The sequence below is a fragment of the Aptenodytes forsteri genome, unplaced genomic scaffold (genome assembly GCF_000699145.1).
Source record: "Aptenodytes forsteri isolate BGI_AS27 unplaced genomic scaffold, ASM69914v1 Scaffold181, whole genome shotgun sequence".
Lineage (NCBI taxonomy): Eukaryota > Metazoa > Chordata > Aves > Sphenisciformes > Spheniscidae > Aptenodytes > Aptenodytes forsteri.
Window position 1 is genome coordinate 233982 of NW_008795702.1, and position 8244 is coordinate 242225.

General features: G+C 36.4%; 1 long non-coding RNA gene across 1 annotated transcript; it reads left to right on the forward strand.

Moving 5' to 3' along the window:
* The first annotated feature begins 3554 nt into the window (after positions 1-3554).
* On the forward strand, positions 3555-7357 carry LOC109279591. The gene is made up of 3 exons (XR_002086240.1): positions 3555-3641; positions 3728-3858; positions 7232-7357. It is a non-coding gene; the product is annotated as an uncharacterized LOC109279591 (long non-coding RNA).
* Positions 7358-8244: the final 887 nt, after the last annotated feature.

Genomic DNA, 8244 nt, shown 5'->3' on the forward strand with positions numbered 1-8244 from the left:
GGCTGTGTGGTGCTCAGTTGCCAGCTGAGGTTAAACCACGACAGTTTATTACAGGGTAAGAAATTATAGGAACCATGCCTGGTCTGAAAGGAAAAAAATAATAAAAAGTCAAATTAAATTTCTCAAGAACTTCCCGCAGATACTTTAACAAGCCTAGAAAGAACTTACCTGAGATTCCATATATAGCTGAAGTGTTAAAAAGTGAAAAAGGAAAAAAAAAAAAAAGTGATACTGTGCATGCTTTTTACACATGCCCAGGACCAATGTAACTGTAAAGGAGTGTCTTTTTTCTTTTTTTAAAGTTACATATTCAAAGAGTTCAGACTTGCAATCTGGAAACACTTATACAATACCCCAAAAGCTGCCATTAGAATGCCAACAACTCTGAGAAGTAAATATAGAGCTGAATCTGAGATTATCACAATTTCCCTGAAATTATGGGAGCTGTATACTCTTTCAGTCTCCCATGATCACATGTTTAACAGTTATACAAAGGACAAAGGCGAATATTTAACAGATAAATACAAAGAGGAGGAGTATTCAGGCAAAGACTCAAAAAAAAGCATAAAACAAAAGCCCAATACTGATGCTAGGTGTGTCGCCTGACGTTTCCCACAGAGGAAAGGTTGTCAGAGACTCCATTTACTCTACCAAATCAATAGAAGAGTGCTGATGACATTTCCTGCTGATGATGCTTCCTAAAAGAATTGTGCATTGATACATATCTCTCTTCATTCTCTAGTATTTGAAGGTGTTTTGGCTCCAATGTTATCATCCAGGTGAAGGACAAAATACATAAGATATCCAAAGGAATACTTGCAGCTTAACATATGTATACACTGTAATATATCTAACAGTGGTGTGGAATTGCTTTCTTCCTTTCAAACGCAGCTTGCTGCACAGTACAACCATAGTATATGATTATTGTTTTACAGAAAAAAATTTACAACATTTTAATACAAGTTGTAAATGTCTCATTAAGGAGTGGCAATGATTCAAGAACTTTGAACACATAATAGAACAAGTATTTTAAAAGTCATTATTATCTCTGAAATGTCACCTGTCTGATACTGTTCTCTCCACAGCTAACAGGGTACATATAGTTACGGACTTCATATAAATCTCAGTCTCCTTACTCAGAGTGAGCTATTACACTTCCTGATTAATCATAAGGCATGGTTTTAATTGTCTTTTCATTAGATTAAGAAAAAAATAAAATATCCATTTTCACAATATTTTAAAATTTTAATTCTGTCATCTTTATTCATGTTAAATAGCACTTAACATCTCAGTACTCTGTGAAGTAAAATGCTGCTCATCAGTAGTATGGCTAGTAGAATAGTATGCCCAGTATTTAATTTTTCAAAATAACAACTTCAAACATTCATAATGTGTGTGTTTAGAAAATCATTTAGCAGGTGTCTTCAGAAAATTGGCCTGTTCAATGTAAACACTATTTTTTTTCCTTAAATGTGTCTTCCCAAATGAATGCAGAAATTCCAGAGTTTGCTGGCTTTGGTGAGAGTCAAATTATTTAAGATCTCTTTAGCTAACTGTATTGGTGAGGTGGGTTAGGCCAGGTATTGTTCTGTCATCTTATTTTGAAGTCTTATATAGATCTTAATGCTGACCAGACTTAGGTGGAATATATGGATACAATGAGGAGAGATCTGTGTTTATGAACTGGACTGGACTGGCTGTATTGTTATTAGGTCTGATAACCAATCATCAAATGTCTAGGGCGATACAAGAAGGCACAGTAGTACTTCCAGCTCTTCCTTCTCTCCATATGACCATAACTATCACTGTAAAGTGGCACTGCCATCTTAGAAAGGAAAGGAATTTCTAAATGCTTAGTTCACCTTAGCCTGAAGTCAAGTAGCAGCAGGTTGCTAGACAACTCTACATCCCCAGTCATCTCTGCCTAGGAAGAAGGCATTCACCTCATAATTTTTATAATGGTGATCTTCTAACAGCTCATTTTTGTCTGAAATTAAGAGCAAACCCTGAGGTCTTCCACAACAGTCTCAGACTAGCCCATAGTATATGTCAGAAGACTGCCTATGAGAAGCTCACCAAAGTTCCTCCTCTCCTGCACCCTCAGAGATACTTCCTCTATACTCTGAAACACTTCTAGCAGCCAGCCTTGTTCTTCCCACCACGTGCAATACTCTGACAACATCACACTAAAATCCCAACATTCTGAATGACCAGTTGAGCTAGTCACAGACATAAAAATAACATCACTTGAGTCTTCCTAAACAGTAACTGCCACAATTAATTATATTAAATGAATTCATAATGTCAGCACAAATTTAATTCACTTTGTTGTTTTTTCCTGGACTCAGACTGTGATCTGTGAACTGCCAGATAAGAGGAAAAATGGGAAGCAAAAACTAATCAAGCCTTTCAAATTAATTCAGTGCATTTTGAATGTTGTTTGTATAATTTTAGCTAAATCATAATTTTCATGCAATCTGTGGTCAGTCTCAATACAAAAATAAATGGTCACGTGGGTCACTGTTTGAATACAGTTTGTAAATTAATTCCTCAGTGTCAATGAGATACATGATATCTGGAACTACTCTTGTGAGATAAGCTTCACTTTTATGATACTCTTAGGTGGGTGAAAAATCTACTTAGATTTTGACAGTCTTTATAAACCCTGGTTGACTAATCAACATTTGCACATTACAGAATATTTTGTCCCACTTTTTGTGTTTGTATTATCTTTTTTGAATGACTACTGAGAGAACAAAACAGTAATTAAAATCTGGACAATATCTACAAAAATGTCTTTTAAAAAATTATTTGTTTAACTGATTAAACCCCTTTGAAAAAAGCGATCAAATGCTAGATTGCTGTACACAGTGAAAACATAGCTTGCTCACTTTTCAAAAGGGTACATTCAGCTAAATATAGAGCTTAGCCTTTAGACCATCTCTGTTACAGCTGTCTGTGCTTGATGGCGAGAATTACAGGGCAATAGTGGTAAGTGACCACTGCCCTTAGCTTCTTTTGAATTTGGTGTGAAGATGGGCAACTAAATCCCCTTCCAGAGTCAGGGAATGTTGTGTATTAACAGGTGCTGTCGCGTAAGGAACAAATATAACCACAGTTTTCCATTTGCAACCCAGCTTGTTGTTTTTCCCATCTGTATTTGTTTCAGATTTGGTTTGGTAACACTGCTTTTATCTGTGCTGCAGTTTTCTCTAGTCACAAGGGGAAGAGAAAACAAGGTGAGAAAAAACATAAAACCTCTAGAACATTTTTTGCTATTTAGAACCATAAAAGAGTGAGGCTATTTTATAGTGTTTACTCCTTATTAAATATTTTAACAATTACTATACTTTGAAGGAGCTCTGCAACTTAAAGCTACTTTAAGTATGGTAAATGCTATTAACTTTAACATCATAAAAAGCTAAAGGGCAACCTCTTTTCTTTGCAAAAAGGGGTTTGACTCAGGGTACAGAATCTAGGAGGCAGGGCCAGATTTCGCTGGCAGAGCTAATCCATAGCGAGGACTGTTGCTCAAATCTTGTGATTGCCCCTGTCAGGCATACGATCCTTGTGCTAGCTGTTAGATATGCAGCTATTAATGGCTAAAGCTAGCAGGAGACTTGTAAGACCCAGGCAGAGGGGTAGGCAAAGTTTTCTTCTTTTTGCTAACTCAGTAGATAACTTGCACTGATCTTAACCTAATGCCTTTCTTCCCCATCTACCATAGCTTGATACTCGACAAGTCAAGCACAAAGATGTCAAACTTAGCAACTGGCTTTCCACCACAAAACTACAGCATTTCCTAACAGATATCTCTGTAAGTGGAGGCAGGGTTTGTCCCTCAAGAGATACTTCTGAGTAAGTAATAACATCACTGTTTTTATCTGTGAGTATAAACACTGTTTTTTGTCTCTTAATGACTGTTTCTGTTTCACTGCTACTTCCCACTGGGAAGTTGACTGCTAACATAATTAGCAGATGATTGCACGGGGGAGGCTGAAATCTGTAACAGCTGTTTTAAGGCATTCTGTACCAAAACTTCTCTGCTGCAGAACATCTACAGTTTTTGAGTGGCATTCTCTCCAATGACACAGAGATTATGGGACCATGGTGTGCAGGCCTCTGGAAAGGACTTAACTTGCTCATTTACTTGAAAAAATATGAAGAATCCACTTTTAAAGCATTTAGTGGATTAGTACAAGTACTTGGGCATAGTGTATGTATCAGAATTCAGTACAAAAGATCACCGTTAATTGCGAAGTCTAGAAACTGAATGTGTAACACTGAAATGGCTGGCAGATTTATTTTACAATAAAAGTATTTTGAAGCTTCAGACATTTCTGATGGTCCAAGTGATCTATTTCTTTGTTACAGGATAAAAGGGAGACAATATGAATCAATGAACCATTTGTTATAGAAGAGTCACTCTGAGAGTAATGCATAGTGCAGCACAGACGTTTACTGTTATAAAATACATAATCATAATCTTTGGCTGTGATAGAATAATAATTATAAAATTAAGAGAGAAACCATTTGGGAAAGAACTGCTTCAGTTCCCCATGGAGTATTACAGTGTCTGCAAGATGTAAAGTAGCATGTATCAAGTTCTAGATGGAAAAATAAGAGCTTTAGAGTAATAAGTGTATAATTAAGTAATGATTGAAGTACCAAGCACGTTTACAAACTGTGCATCATGTTGTCCCAGAGGAGGAAGACTACTTGATCTGTGGGAGTTTTTAAGCTGAGACGCTTAAACCTCTTCTGCACTAAAAAACTTTTGCTGGGGCATACCACCAAAGTCTTTCTTGGACAGATACAGTTATAACAGCACTGAAGTGTTCCTCTTCTCTTTTCATGTCCTTCCCCCAATTCCAGTGTGTGCTAGTTTAAGTGGAATATAGAAACAATGCATTTTTGCTTCCATTGTTGTTGCAAGAATGATGCTAAAACAGAAATTAGCATGAGGCTGACAGAAATGCCTTCTACAAAGCATTACTTCCTCTTCCTTCCACACAAGTAAATTGATTCCCTCTTTTATCTACAATAGGGACCCAATCCTAAGATAATTTAGAAGGAAGGTGAGTACGGAGATATATTAACAGTTTACTTAGATGGGACTGTACTCCTAAACCTTCCACAAAAGTGTAAACTCGGACCTCTCGGTGTGGCCGATTCAGTGGTTTTACAAATGTTAATATTTTTCTTTAATACTTTTTTAATTTAGGTGGGTTTTCACAGTGAGAAAGGGCTTGGCCTGTACATGCAGCAATTTTTTTTAGGATTTAGGGCAACTCCAACTTTCCAACTACTACTGTGCAGAGTCTCACTGCAGATATGAAAACACTTGCTCTCTTACTGAATTAGACCATTAAGAACTTGAGTAGTTTCAATCAAAATCAAGCTTTTAAAATAGAATTTAGGCTTTTAAATCACTTTATTTATCTTGAAAATGTACTTAAAAGGACAAATCAAGATAAATTTGGCAATATTTGCTTAAGTCCTTTTATTTTGTAGCTGCTGTTAAATGGAAGAACTCCTAAAAGTTAACACGTTTTCTAAAATGAGGAGGCCAAATTGACTAAAGTATTTCTTGAAGGAAAGAGGAGGATTATTTTGAAGAAACCATAATAGAATTTTCTTTTGAGCAAGTTATAATAGATTTTTTGTGCAAGTTGAATCTAGACTCAGATATTTTAAATCACTTGATTCAGAAATGTGTGGGCTTTTTATCCTCTTTTAGCTTAACAGTCTCAGGTAATTTCCAAAAGGAAAGGCAAAGGGAGGGCTTTACTCACTAATTCACACAGTGACAAATGACTGTTAAGGTGTCTTCTGAGATTTACAGTAGGGAGTTGTTCCTTGAAAGTCACCAGTCAACATGACAGCCAGCAGTATACAATTGTCCAAGTGATGTGTGGAGGTGTTCTGTATTATCTGAATCTCTTTCCTTTCCAGATAGGTGGTAATGTTCATTTATGCAGTAAGCACATCAGAAGGGAAAGCTGATTTTAATTTAATCCTCTAAGTATCCAATGTACAAACAGTTCTTGCACAAAGGTAAAATTTAGCTCTATAGTTTCATCATGAAAGTATATACTGTAGCAAAATGACTCAAATTTTCATCTCAATACAGGAGCAGGATTTGAAATGTATTTCCAGTACCAGTTAATGTGTCTATATTGACATTGGAATTGGTATGTTCCAATACCAGTTATGTGTATACATATATACAGAAAAGTAAAAAATTACAGAATTGGAAAATGTAAATTTTTGTTCCATGACTGTGAAATTGTAAACACTTATTGCAGCAGCATATAGAAAAGTTATGAAATCTGATGCTTTGAGGGTAGAGGTTGGAAAATATATTGGGTTTCTATGTTCATTTTTTGTTCTTTCCATTCCATTTGTTGTGTGTGGTTTTGAAGTGGCACAGTAATAGTGATTTCTTCCTAGAATGTATTAGCTCTGTATACAATGCTAAACTTCAACAGGCAGTAGAGTGAAATAGTAGTATCAAATAGATATTTATGATTGTCGAATGACTTGTTCATATGGCAGACTGTATTAATTCAGCAATTCAATGCTGGAATTTGTACTTCATGGTCTGTTAATTAATATTGCTAGAAATATTCAGCATTGATAAAATTTACCTTGGTGTGCAAGGTCCAAAGAAAGCCCAACATACTGCTTAATCTTACCTAAACCCAAAGGGACTTAAAGCGTAAAAGGTATATAAACCAAAAAATACTATACACATTTTATGAAGTCAATAAAATTAATCTCACTCTGCATATTTTAAAAACATCCATATGTTTCTTTCTCTTCGTCTTTCTCTAAAATGTTGTGGGAAAAGAATTATTCCAATAAATCCAAGTTCTTTAACAGCAAGTATTTTTTTCTTCCTTTTTTAAGGACTCTCAGACAAAATACAGTTATTGCCTATGTATAAGGGCTATACTGCATATTTCAGGAAGGAAAGCACCAAGCATAAGCAGGTCTGTGCTTTACAAATGGATCTCTCTGCAACACAGTCCACAATATAGGCATAATCTGAATGTGTAACTGCGCAGGAAATACCAGAGACCAGAAAGAGAGGAACTAGCAGCACAAATGGGAGAAGCAGCATGTAATGTTAAAGTGTAGAGGTTACCTTCACAATAAAATGATTTTGACCCTTTCAAGGGTCAGAAGTATGATTCTAAAGCTTTCTGTTTATCCTTTTTTTATTCAGGTTAGAAAAGAAGTTGGGGATGTTACTGTTCTAATCAATAATGCTGGCATACTGCTTGCGAAAAAGTTTTGTGACATACCAGATGCAGATTTTGAAAAGACCTTAAGAGTCAACTTCCTCTCTCAAGTCTGGGTAATGTATTTTTTTCTCTCCTGGGTGACCGAAAGGTACAGGCAAGTATTTCAGTGTGAGAATCACCATGGTGGCACCTACCTGGGGAACACAATTTGGAATAGGGATGGGAAGGGCCTTGAATGGGGAAAGATACATTTTTTTTAATCATCCTATAGTTGGAGACACATCAAATTGACAGTCTCCCCACTATGTCTCAGTAATGTTAATATAAACCTGCCTGGGCACTCTGGTAAATCAAAAGTTTGTGCAATCGTATCATGAAACATGCTCTATCTGTAACTTGCTGTGGCTGAAGTTAGTGCTGACATGATGGCATGTGACTTTCCTGCTCCTGATATTTGCCGGCATCAGAAGGCTTTGTCTAATAGACTTGTAGCATTTGGGGAGGTACAACCATGGTTTAGTGGTGGACTTGGCAGCGTTAGGTTTACGGTTGGACTCGATGATCTTAAAGGTCTTTTCCAACCTAAATGATTCTATGATTCTATGATTCTCTCTGGGTACATCTTTAAGTAAGTTAAACTTGCCCAGGCACATTCCTAGGCACTGACATTAAATGGCACAAAACAGCCTACATATGTATCAGAAAACTGTTTCAGCTTCCCAAATTGGGTGAGTCCCTGCAACTTGTCTGCTCGGAGTGTTTCCTTGGACACTCAAACTGCCAAATCATTCCTGGGCACTGCAGTGTTCGAGACAGTTTTAGCTAGCTGGCTATGGCCAAAACATGCAAAGAAAAATTTGAACAGTTCACTAGTATAGGCAGTCATGCTTCAACGGTGGGAAACATTCCTGGCTTGCTTGAATTTACTAAAACAAATTCAGCTTTTATATCTTTTTAAGCTTCTAAAGAACGGACTCTACATCTGTACATAAAT